Genomic DNA, 12,490 nt, shown 5'->3' with positions numbered 1-12,490 from the left:
AATTACTTTGGCAATATGATTGTCAAAGGAGAGATTACTATCTACCTGGATCCCCAGAACTCTTATTACCTCTTCTGTATTAAATCAGAAAAAATAGTGTTCGGTCCACACTGTAAAATGCAACGAACCTGCGGTAAACGAACGCCAACGTCCGCTCATCCGAAACACAGCACCAGAACAATAAACTGCCTTCATACTGAGTAGAATAGTGAAACTCAGAATAAAGTCACCACAGTAAGTGGTAAAAATCTAAAACACATTTATTGTGACCAAATAATCCTAGAAATGTTAAGCGCTTTCACTCACACACAAGTGAGCTTCATCAGAACTGTAAACCAACTGATACAAGTTGTTTAAATAGTATCTTTGGCACCAAATTCATTTAAAATAGAATTGCGTTTATATATACAAGTCATACAAAGACATATACTAACAATTTTATATACTAAAAAACTTTTACAGCAATATACTACGCAAAGCAGACATCCAAAAATCCACCACCTCAAAAAAAAAACACATGCAACACATACTTCAATAAATCAGTGTGCCAACCAATCACAGCCCTTAAGACCAAACACCATGCCTGATACACTAGTAATAGGTGACTCTATAGTCAGACACATTGATGTCCCGCGTACTAGGCTGAACAAGGAGAGGGTGACTGTGAGCTGCCTATCGGGAGCTAGGATCCGCCACATAACACACACACTCAGGTCACTCCAAAGCAAGTACAAATATGACTCTGTCATTGTCCATGCTGGCGTGAATGACCTGAGACGTACCTCCCTGGACTACATGAAAAGAGACATAGAGGAGCTCTCTGATTATGTAGCCCAGGCTGGTATGACCCTGACCCTGAGCATCATCTTGCCCTCACCAAGAATGATGCCACAATACAAAGACAAGATGATCAGCTTTAATAATTGGCTCAAGTACTGGTGTCATTCTAAGGGGATCCAATGTCTGTCTGCCTGGGATGACATGTTGGACAAGCCACGCTGCTTCGCAAGGGATGGCTTGCACCTGTCACCACTAGGCTTCTGGATATTAGCCAAGGCTCTTGCCACCCCCATAGTGCCTTTTTTAGGCAAGGTTCAAAAGACAAACCCACCTCCTTAGAAAACAAAAATGAAAAAAAATTAAGGGTAATGCTGCTCAACGCCAGAAGTCTAAATCTCAAGTTGCAGGCACTCAATGCACTCCTCAGTATGGAGAACATCGACGTCTGTGCAGTAACTGAAGCCTGGTTCAAGGCTCCTTAGAGCACGCCAGCACTACCAGGCTATACCTCGTATCATGCTTTTCGGCCCCAAAACCTGGACCGAACCACAAAGGGAGGGGTAGTGTCCATATTCATCAAGGACACCCACACCTCCAGGTTAGTAGCAACACATGAAGCATCAGAGACCATACAGGTGCAACTAACCATAGGCAAAACTGCTATACAATTGGTAGCATGTTACAGACCACCCTCCCAATCTCAGGAACCCCACTCAGCCTTCCTGAAGACATTGGAGGATATGAATGTATCACAAAATACCATCATACTGGGAGACTTCAACTACCCAAACATAGATTGGGTACATTATTCTAGCCCTAACACCCTAGACCAAAGGTTCCTGGAATTCATAAATTCAAATGCACTGGAACAACTAGTCACCTCTCCCACTAGGGGAGATAATATACTAGACCTGATCATCACAAACATGGGAACAAAATGCTCCACACCGGAGGTATACCCCTCACTAGTGAGAAATGACCACAAACTAATCACCCTGGATATACATATCCCACCTCCACCCCCAGCACAAAAGACCACAGTGAAAAACTTCTCAAAAGCAGACTTCACTCTTTTTAAGACTGAGATGGTATTCTTTAAGCCCACTGGGCCAGTGGATACCACATCCCACAATGCCGAATCCTTCACAAATGCTTTCTATGGACATCTCCAAGAATGCATGGATCATGCAATCCCAAATAAATCCAAGTCCCTCTCCACCAAAGGCAAGCGTCCTGTCTGGTGGACCTCAGCCATTAACAAATTGTATAACAAAAGAAGGAAGCTACTGCATGACAGAGCAAAATCCCATAAAGGGAAGACATCTCTGATCAACATTAGCAGAAAACTACGTTCTCTCATAAAAACATCCAAGGCCAACTTTGAGAGAAAAATCGCTAAGGACATTAAAGATAACCACAAAGCCTTCTTCAGCTATGTTAGAAACCTGGGCAGAAACCCTCAGATATGCTCAGATTTAGTTCACAACAACAAAAAATACACTGAACCCACAGATATTGCCAACATTCTGGCTGACAGGTTCACTGCAAATTTCTCCCCTCTCTCACCCCCAAAAGAAGAAATACCTATCCCAGCTGAAAGTAATCTCCCTGTCATCTCAGATGTCCAAGTGAGAACCGCCCTCAACAAAGCTAAAAACACAGCGTCAATGGGACCTGACGGTATCCCGGGTTGCGTGCTACATGAACTCCAAGAGGAGCTAAACCTGCACAAAAATTCTATTTAACCTTAGTCTTACTACAGGATATGTACCTGAACACTGGCGTACAGCAACAGTGGTCCCACTCCACAAGGGGGGTACCTCTACAGACCCTGGGAGCTACCGCCCCATAAGCTTAACCAGCCTGGTCTGCAAAGCTATGGAAAGAATCATTATGGAACTCATAAACAGAGACATAGGGGACCTACAGACACTTGACCCCACCCAGTTCGGCTTTGTAAAGGGCAGATCCTGCCTTTTGAACCTGGTTGACTTTTTCGAAACAGTCACTAGAGCCATTGATGAGGGCAAAGCAGTCCATACAGCCTACCTGGACTTGGCTAAGGCCTTCGACACAATACCCCACTCAGGCATCATAGATAAGCTCACCAGCTTAAATGTAAACCCTTATGTCACTAGATGGGTTGCAAACTGGCTAAAGGACAGAACCCATAAAGTTAAAATCGCTGGAGCAATGTCAGACTCAAAGCCAGTCACAAGTGGTGTCCCACAGGGATCTGTCCTGGGACCCCTCTTGTTCGGCATTTATTTCTCAGATGTTAAAGCAAACATGGGAGGGTTGTGGCTGACAAAATTCGCAGATGACTGCAAACTAGGCGCCATAGTCGATACACCAGCGGGCACATACATCCTACAAAAAGGCCTCACAAAAATGGACAACTGGTGCCGGAGTCACGGCCTTAAACTAAATGCCAAAAAATGTATAGTCATCCCCTTTGGGAAAAACAAAGTACCCACAAATTATCACATAGACAGCAACCCACTGAGTACAGAAAAAGTAATCAGAGACCTAGGGACCCGAGTCGACAGCGACCTCTCATTTGACACCCACGTTGCCAAAGTGGTTAGAAAAACATTCTACCTTGCACACCTCATCATGAAGGGATTCACAACCAGATCCAAGGATGTCATTATACCCCTATACTCCTCCCTCATCAGACCCATGATTGAGTACAATGCCCCGTTTGGTATGTACCTCACCTGGCATTTGCAACAGCTGCTGAGACCACAAACGTTCCTCACCAAGAGGATCAAGGGTCTCCAACATATGTCTTATTCTGCCAGACTAAAGAAACTCCAGCTCTATTCAGTAGCATACCGCCTGCCCAGAGGTGATCTCTGCCTGACGTACAAGGCCATGTCCAATCAGGATCTGATGGACATGCTCCACCTCAAAAAATCCAAATCCATCAGGACCACGAGAGCTAAAGACAAACCTCAGCACAAGTATGAATAGGACATGCTGGAGGGATAGATTCATAACCCAGAGGCTTCCCATGCTTTAGAACAAGATCCCAGTTCATGTTAGGCAGAGCCCCTCACTGACTCTCTTCAAGAGAAATCTTGATGAGTGGATGGGAGATCGTAAGTTTACCCCAGAGGTCACATCTGTGTCACTGCTAGACAGGGGCACAGTAAACTAATTCTATTATATAAGGGGGCCTTCATTGTGTCACTACTAGACAGAGGCACAGTATTCTAAATCTATTCTGTGCATTTTTGTGCATTTTTTTACCATTTCATGGGGTGGCGAAAGCCACATCACTATGGCTAGGCTTACAAATGCCCCAGGGCAGATAGCCTAGTACTAAACAATGAACCTATGAAACTATGAAACAATAAAAAATTAAAAAATCCCAAAAGAAAAATATAATATACTACTAAATGACAAAGACAGCCACAACATAAACTGTCTTGCCCAAATAATGTTCTGATAAATATACTGAAGATACTAATAAATCTGTCTATCTGTCTAATATTGAGTAGGGGTTTAATAGATATATGGTCGTTCAGACCTGGTGGTGTTGTAGTATCTGTTAGCAACTGCCACCAAACTTCCTTATATGCAAGTATACTTTTATAATCTCCACCCCTAGGATCCAAGACAACATTTTCCAATATTGCAAACTTAAAAGTATGTTTGATTCCATGCTTTTCAACATGCCCGTAAAAGGCATTGTTGATGTCCTTCATCCTAATACTATAAAGGTGAGCATATATCTGTTTCTTAAAATTCCTCTCTGTTTTCCCTATATAGTATCCTGGACAAGCTTCACATTTAGCCAAATAAATGACTAATTTTGAGTTACGGTTACCCTGTTTAAACCTCAATCTTGTCTTATTTATGTTATCTAGGACCATACCTTCTTCTTCATTAATAACGTAGCATTGGTTGCAAGCAGCACATTTTGAGGTATGCTTAGTGCTATTTGCCACCCCTGTATCTCTCGCTCAAACCCCTTTCCAAAAAAGATTTCATATTTTTCCTCATCTTATATATGAAGGTAGGTCTAGGGCCGAATATATCAATAGAATCCTGGTCCACCATCAAGACATTCCAATAATTTATTAATATGTCTTTTATTTTATTAGTATGTGGACTGTATTCCAAGACACAAGCCCTACTATAAACCTTGGGGGTCTTCCTAAAGTTGATATCAATAACCATATTCTCACCTTTGCTATTAGCTCCCAGTAATGGGATGTATTTCTTTCCCCATTCATTTATAACAAATTCTGTAACATCTCTCATCAGAGCGGATGTTGGTGTTCCTTTACCACAGGTTCTCTTCTGTATTAAGGGGGCTGCCCCCTATGTGGTAATTTGTGGGTGTTTTGTTTTTCCCAAATGGGATGACTATGCATTTTTTGGCATTTAGCTTGAGGTCATGACTTTGATACCAGGTGTCTGTCTCAGTAAGGCCTTTTTGAAGGATGTCCATGTCAGCCAGAAAGTCAATTATGGCTCCCAGTTTGCAGTCATCGGTGAACTTGGTTAACCATAGTCCTCCTGTGTTTGCCTGTACTTCTGAGAAATATATGCTGAACAGTAGGGGTCCCAGGAACGAGCCTTGCAGGACACTACTTGTGACTGGTTTAGAGTCGGACCTGGAGCCCGCTATTCTTACCGTGTGAGTTCTGTCTGTAAGCCAGTTGGCAACCCATCTTGTGACGTAGGGGTTTATGTTCAGACTGGTGAGTTTTTCTATAATACCCGAGTGAAGAATGGTGTCAAATGTCTTGGAGAGATCAAGGTTGGCTGTGTGAACCACCTTTCCCTTGTCTATGGCTTTGGTGACTGTCTCGAAGAAGTCAACCAGGTTTAGTAGGCATGATCTGCCCTTAACAAAGCTGAACTGGGTTGGGTCAAGTGTTTGGAGGTTGCCGATGTCTTTGTTAATGAGTTCCATAATGATGCGCTCCATAGCCTTGCAGACCAGGCTAGTCAGGCTTATGGGGCGATAATTACCAGGATCAGTTGTGGCCCCTCCTTTGTGGAGCGGAATAACCATTGCTGTGCACCATTCTATGGGCACATAGCCTGTAAAGAGGCTGAGGTTGAACAGAGTGTTTAGGTGGGGGGTTAGTTCTTTCTGTAGTTCGTGCAAGACGCAGCCTGGGATACCATCTGGCCCCATTGATACTGTATTTTTGGCTTTTGAAAGGGCTGTTTTCACCTGTGCTTTCTGGGACACCACACTTTTCTGGTATTGTTGTGGGCCCTTTTGAAGGTGTGAGGGAGGTGAAGTTTACACTGAATATATCTGCCAGGATGTTGGCAATATCAGTAGGTTCAGTATATTTTGTGCTATTTTACACTAGCTCAGTGCATATCTGCAAGTTGCCACTTAGATTCTTGACATAGCTAAAGAAAGCTTTGTGGTTATCTTTTGAATCCTTGGCTATTTTTCTTTCGAAGTTAGCCTTGGATGATTTTATGAGGGGCCTTAGTTTTTTACTGATACTGATCAGGGATGTCTTTCCTTCTTGGGATTTGCTTTTTTCTGAACTAGTTTCCTCCCTTTGTTGTATAACCTGTTTATGGCAGGGGTCCATTGGACTGGTTTCCTTCTCTTAGGGGAGTGAGTCTTGGTTTTGCTAGGGATGGCACGATCCATGCATCCTTGTAGGTGCTCATAGAGTGCAGTTGTGAAGGATTCTGCATCTTGGGCAGTGTTATCCTTTAGCGTGGGGGCTGTGAAACTTACCACCTCTGCCTTAAGTAAGGTGAAGTTTGCTTTGGAAAAGTTTTTCACTGTAGTTTCCTTGGCTGGGGTGGTGGTAGGGTGTGGAAATCCAGGGTGATTAGTTTATGGTCTGATCTAACCAGTGACAGGTTGACCTCCGGTACGGAACACCTGTCAACCATGTTGGTGATGACCAGGTCCAATATGTTGTGGCCACTGGTAGTGGAGTTTACCAGCTGATCCAGGGCATTTGAGTTGATAAATTCCAGGAAGTGATGAGCCTGAGAGTTTGTACTCAAGTAGTTTTCCCAGTTAATGGTAGGGTAATTGAAATCACCCAATATCAGGGTGTTCGGTAGGACCTTCATGTTTTCCAGTGTCTCCAGAAAGGTGGAGTTGTGGTCCTGTATCATGCAGGGTGATCTGTAGCAGGTCACAATTTGCATTTCAGATGTGCCCAATGTTCATTGCACATGGATGATCTCAGAGGTATCATGCTGCGCCACTAACCTGGAGGTGCGGGTATCCTTGATGAATATGGATACACCCCGTTCTTTTGTGTTTCAGTCCGTGTTCTGTGGCCAAAATGTGTGTTATGAGTTGTAGCCCAGTAGTGCTGGAGTGCTGTCTGGAGCCATGGGCCAGGTTTCAGTTATTGCACAGATGTTGACGTTCTCCATACTTAGGAGTGCTTCGAGCGCATGCATTTTGAGATTTAAACTCCTGGTGTTGAGTAGCATAACCCTCATTTTTTTACTTGTGCTGTTTACGGAGATGGGTTTGAATTTTGAGCCTTGCCTAAAAAAGGCACTATGGGGGAAGCAAGAGTCTTGGCCAGTATTCAAAAGACAAGGAGTGACAGGTGCAAGCTGTCTCTTGTGAAGCAATGCGGCTTGTCGAGCATGCCATCCCAGGCTGACAGACACTGGATCCCCTTTGAATAACACCAGAAGCTTAGGTAATTGTTGAAATTGATCATTTTTTTCTTTATACTGAGGTATCATTCTTGGTGAGGGCAGGATGCTACTCAGGGTCAGGATCATACCTGCTTGGACTACATGATCAGATCTATGTCTCTTTTCATGTAGTCTAGGGAGGAACGTCTCAGGTCATTCACACCAACATGAACAATGACAGAGTCATATTTGTACTTGTTCTGGAGTGACCTGAGTGCTTGTGTTATGTGGCGGATTCTAGCTCCCGACAGGCATCTAACAGTAACCTTCTCCTTGTCCAGCCTAGTGAGTGGGGCGTCAGTGTGCCTGACTATTGAGTCACCTATTACTAGTGTGTTAGGTATGTTATTTTCCCTTAAGGGCTGTGAGTGTGTGGCATTTTGATTTTGTGTTTTATGTGTTGTCTGGTTTGTGACGGGAGGTGCAGGTTTTGTGGGTGTCTGCTTTGGAGCTCTCTGATGCTTTTGCAGGTTTTTATTTAGAGCCTCTGAATAAATAGCTTCACTGCACCTCCTCCCTCAGATGGAACTGGCAACTATGCTGAGTTCTACACCAGTGCCCTTTACAAACAGCTGTATAACTGCATTGACTCAGCCATACCTGATGGGATCAACACAAGCTCCTCTAGGAAAAGCAAGCCTGCCTGGTGGACAACTGCCATTAACAGGCTTTAAAATAAGAGGAAGAAATTGCAGTCCAAGAGTAAGAGGGAGTGAGCCCTAAACTGGAAACACTCCTCCTCAGCTTAAACAAGCAAATAAGACTTCTTGTGAAGTTCTTCAAAGCAAACTATGAATCCAAATTAGCTTCCTCAGTTAAGGACAACTGTAAGGTGTTCTTTAGTTGCATCAGTAACCTAAAAGGAAAGGCCCAGACTTGTGCCAAAGTGGTAGTTAATGACATCACATATACTGAGCCTGTGGACATAGCTAACCTGTTGGATGACAGGTTCTGTGAAAAATGTACTCCCCTGTCCCCACCACACGTACCCCAGGACATCTCTATCACCTGTCCCCTACCTTGTATCTCTAAAGAGCAGGTCATAAACACCGTCTCTAAGGCCAAAAACACAGCATCTATGGGACCTGATAACATCCTAAGCTGCATCCTTCATGGGCTCCAACAAGAATTAGCAGCACCACTGGGTACTCTTTTCAATCGTAGTCTAAGCACCATCTTCATTCCAGCTGAATGGAAAATGTCCACTGTTATTCCCTTGCACAAAGGTGGTGCTTCCACTGACCCCTTGAAACTATAGACTTATTAGCCTGACTAGCCTTATCTACAAGGCCATGGAGTGAATCATCAAGGACCTTATAATCAAAGATATAGGTAATCTCCAAACACTTGACCCTACTCAGTTTGGATTTGTCAAAGGGAGATCATGCCTGTTAAACCTGGTGAACTTCTTCAAGACAGTCATCAAGGCCCTGGATGATTGGAAATCTGTGCATACAGCCTAGCTAGACTTAGCCAAGGCTTTTGACATTATCTCTCATGCAGATATCATTGACAAAACTCACCCAGCTAGCTATTCACCCTTATATCATTAGATGGGTCATTAACTGTCTCACTGATAGAACACATATAGTCAAAATAGTGGAATCCACCTCCAACAGCAGACTTGTAACCAGTGGTGTTCCACAGGGATCAGTCCTGGGACCTCTACCCTTTGGAATCTATTTCTCTGAAGTACAAGCAAAAACTAAAGGTCTGTGGCTGACAAAGTTTGCTGATGACTGCAAACTGGGAGTGGTCACAGAATCTCCAAATGATGTCAACATCCTACAACAGTGTCTTACACAAACAAATGATTGGTGCCAAAGTCATGGCCTTAAACTCAGTGCAGAAAATGTGCTATCATCCCTTTTAGTAAGAGTGATGTTCCTGCTAACTACCATATCTATAGCAACACCTTTTTACGCACTCAGTGGTGAGAAACCTGAGCAAACAGGTTGACAGCAACCTTACCTTTGATCACCATGTCTTCACAGTGGTAAGAAAGGCATTCTGTATTGCACATCATAAGTAAAGGCATTACCTTCAGAAAAAAAAAAAAAAGTTGCAGCCTCCCTGTACCCTTCCCTTATCAGGCCAAAAAATTGAGTACAATGCCCCTTTTGGTATACAACTTTCCAAGCACCTGCAGCAATTGGAGAAACCAAAAAGGTTCCTCACCCAGAAAATTCAAGGTCTTTGGCATCTGCTCTATTTGGATCATCTGAAGTAAGTCAGTTTATTCTGTTCCATACAGACTACTCAGAGGTGATCTCTGCCTTGCATATAAGGCAAACTCTGACCCTGCTTTATCAGAAATGCTGCATATTTGCAAGTCAAATGGTACATGGGTTACAAGCTCTAAAGACCTTAATCTGGTATGTGAGATTAACCTGCTGGAGGGACAGACTTGTCTACCAGAGGTTACCACACCTTTGGAACAGACTCCCACTTCATGTCAAACAGAGCAGCTCATTGGCCCTCTTCAAATGCAGTCTGAATGATTGGATGGGTAGCTGTAAATTAACCCCAGGAGTTCCACCTATCTCCATCTTGGACAGGGGCAATAAGTGCTGATCAGGAAATGAGGGTAGAACTTGGCTAGGCTTGTAAGGGTCCTAGGGCTATTAGCCTAGTAATTCCTTTGATCCTAGTATATTTGTCCACTTAGCTTTCTGTTGAGCCTTGCCTTTAGTTAGGTCTATAAGAGGCAAGCAATACTTGCAAATCAGGAAAAAACTGCTGGTGACTGTCAGCCAAACTAATGGGGGAAAAAAAACAATGTCCTTTTGCTCTTTTTTAGTTTTTACCATGAATGAATATTCTACACTTTCAATTTTTTAACCTGTGGTTTTACAAGTTTATCAGTTTAGCACATAATCCAGATAATATGCTTTTGTTATTCCTAACTCACATTTAGGTGGATTAACTCAACCTGATGCACAGAGTTTAACATTTTTTATTGTATTTATTATATTTACAATTTGTTCTCATGAGTACCTGTGGAAAATGCCATATTTTGCCTACCATTTGGGACTATTTGCTACTACCTTTCAGTTAAATCTAATGGGGTTAGTAATCAAGCCATGCCTAGATTTTCTCAGTTCACTCACTCACAACAGAGTACAAAAATTAAATTTAGACATGCTGTTTACCTTTTATAAGTCATTGCAAGATCTTACTAACCAATCAGGACTGGGTACACCTTCGACCTATTACACTCATTGAGTGTTTTTTCTGTAACCCAAAGTTTGCACATCTTTCATACTTCATCTCACACTGCTCAGTATTAGTATGCAGCATGGCTTTAAGTGTACTCCCCCCTCAAGTACAGTTTCTATGTTACACTAAACTTTTCATCAGACATCTGAAAATATGTCTGTATTTCTAAGTATACATTCTTAAATGTGCTGTATGCTCTCAGAAAGGGCACATTACAGTTGGTTAGTATGAATTGCTTGACCTAAATATTTTTTAATAGAAGTTCATGATTTTTTTTATTGTAAACTACATTAAAGAATCTAGCATATGGTCACTTATATACAGATAACTTACTCCATACTGCTTTTGAAATCACAGTCATACCAAGTTTCCAATTCAGGGTTCTATGACCATTGCTGATAGGCCAGGTGAACCTAATGTCCAAAATATAAATGTTTGAAGTCTAGACTAAACCAGAAGCAATAAATAAATAAATAAATAAATAAATAAATACATAAATACATAAATAAAAATAAAACAATAAAATTAAAAATATGTCACTGGTCCTGGTAACATTTATTTTACTCACTGTAGAGTGAAACCTACATGCTGTACATGTGCAAAGGCATTTTTGAGTGTGGTTTATACCCAAGTACCTTAATAGAACTCCCTGACTGAATTTATTGTGACCTGCCTTCAGGTAACTAACATACGGTCTCTTATATCCAGGCAGACAATGCAGTATTTTGTTGTCAGTGTCATGCACTATAATTGTTTTCTACCTGTAGACTAGTTCATCATCATCATCATCAGCCCCCTTTTTTCCATTTTCTACGTGGAGTTGAGGTGTTGTGTTAACTGTCGCCATCTCTCTCTCGATTCAGTGCCACACTCATGCCTGACTGTTGCAGATCTTTTCTCACACAATCTACATTTCCTCTTGCCTTCTCCCTGTTCTATCCTAAATCTGAACTCTGGTGCAGACACACTTCCACTGGGAACCCCTCTTTGAGACCAAGCACTGTTCATACTTCAGTTATTGGGTCCTTGTACATAGCCTACACTCATTTTACCAATGTTTCTGTGACTTCAAACCACCACAGTACTGCCCAAATCATCTTTCATGGGACCTTGTCATATAGTTTCTCCAAGTCTAGGAATTTCCAGTTGGACTCTGTTGTCATTTCTAGCTTCTTCTCAACTATCTGTCTCATTGCAAACATGGAGTCAGTTGTGCTGCATCCTCATCTAGATCCAAAGTGCTCATCTCCCATCTTTCTTTCTACTACCCTGCATATTCATTTATCAGTCACCCTCTCCAGAACTTTAATGCAATGCAACAGCAGCTGGATACCTCTGTACTGCCACAGTTGCAGATGTCCCTTTTGGTCTTGTGCATTGGTATGAGTATGCTTATTCTCCATTCGTCTGGGACACGCCTTACTCTCCACAGTGCTATGAGTACCTTCAGGAGCTACTTCTCCCCTATCTCACCCAGCATCTTTATCATATTTGCTGTGACCTCATCTGAGCCTGCTGCTTTCCCTAACTTCATTTTCCTTAGTGCTGTTCTTACTTATTTTGTGGTGGGTTCCTCCTTTTCTCTCATCATAGACTGTGTCTGGGACAGTACAGCTTCTGTGGGATTTTCTTCTTTCAGAAGCTTCTGGTAGTAATCTTTCTTTTAACCTTTGATGTCGTGTGTACTGGTGAGCAGGTTGTTGCTGGCATACCTTATGAAAGGTGTCTGACTGCCTTCTTTATATTTTTGCCTTTACCTTGCAATCTGATATAGTTTCTTTGGGACACCTACTGAGTCACTTTACATAAGCTGGTAGAGTACCTATAA

Source organism: Protopterus annectens, chromosome 5.part1 (assembly GCF_019279795.1).
Source record: "Protopterus annectens isolate FY-2018-M chromosome 5.part1, PAN1.0, whole genome shotgun sequence".
NCBI classification, from domain to species: Eukaryota; Metazoa; Chordata; order Ceratodontiformes; family Protopteridae; genus Protopterus; species Protopterus annectens.
This window is presented reverse-complemented; position numbering follows the sequence as displayed.